This window comes from Otolemur garnettii, unplaced genomic scaffold (assembly GCF_000181295.1).
Source record: "Otolemur garnettii isolate 467f Iridium unplaced genomic scaffold, OtoGar3 scaffold00006, whole genome shotgun sequence".
NCBI lineage: Eukaryota > Metazoa > Chordata > Mammalia > Primates > Galagidae > Otolemur > Otolemur garnettii.
Genome location: NW_003852401.1, coordinates 214,490 through 215,937, shown reverse-complemented (window position 1 = coordinate 215,937; position 1,448 = coordinate 214,490).

Genomic DNA, 1,448 nt, shown 5'->3' with positions numbered 1-1,448 from the left:
AAAAGAAAAATAGATCACTTGAATTTTAATCCCTCTCTATATAAATAAATACCTATTCTTCAAGGTCTGGTTCAAATCCTCAGTGAACACTTCTCTAATTCTCATTGCAGGAAAATTACCTGAGGATGGTGGTGGCACTGTTGGTGATACTATCAAAGGTATAGTGGGGATCCATTTTAGTCACATATGATTTCTTTCACTTAATTAATAAATCAGTAGGTATCATCACACATTTGGGATATATGCTGCCTTGTACTTTTACAATAAAAGTATGAACAAGTTTTATATTTTTTACATTATGGTAGAAAATAATATTTGCTTGAGAATGATAACCATGGTTTCTTACATACAGGTATTTATTAATTATTTTTTGTTAATGGGGATTCAGAAAAAACTTATTGACAATAAGATACTGTTTATTAAACATACAGTTATCTATCACTTTATCATTTACGTATATAATTAAGCATTTGAAATTTATTTTTCATACACTACCCAGCTTTCTCACAATTTTGTTCTTTAATAATGACCTTATAATCCAAGCAGCAAGATTATGTTATGGTAATATGTTACATAAAATTTCCATTTGTGCACATTCAGATTTTAACATATTTTTATATTTTATATAGATAAAATGGTAGAAATCAAGGTCGTATTATACTTAAAACCAACATTTTCAGACACTTAAAATTTGATACTATTTCTCACTCTTCTGTAACTGAAAGTTCATTCACTCAATAACTTATTCATTAAACATTTACTGTACTCCTAACATCACTCATACACTTTACAAGGTATTTAAGATGCAGTGATTTTAAAAGGCCATCAATGTGGTGATTCAGATATATCAATAGACTGTCAAGATATAAAATAATAATTATTCTACCAGACATGTGCACAGAGTGAAATGGAAGCATAAAGGAAGGTCCTTAAGTCAGCCTGGTAAGGCTTAGTTCTAGTCAAGTGTTAACCCTGGATTTTGATGAGAGGCTTTCTATGAAGTTTAATCTTAATTATATCTTTGGAGTTAAGTAAATTCCATTCAAAGTCTGCCTCTGAAATGCCAAGCCAATCTAGTATCAATAGCCCTTTTAGAAATTGGAAAGATAAGTACTGTGACTTGTAAAGGCCCGTGCGACCGTGGGTAGAATTTATCTCTTTTTTTACCCAGTTACTTCTTACAATTTTAATTTGCTTTTCATAGCTATGTGTTAATGCTTTGAGAAGCCTCTTTACCATATTGCTGGCAATAGGACTTCTACTTGGAAGAGATATACTAAGAATATACACATGCTATTAAGTGTAGTAGTTGCCCAATTTATACTACTAATGAGTATTATACACTAAGCATATCAATAACCATATTTTGAGCATGTTTTCACATGGTATTTAGTAAGAGTATTAGTTTATTATGGCTTCTGGTAGTATGAGGTAGAAAATATTATCCC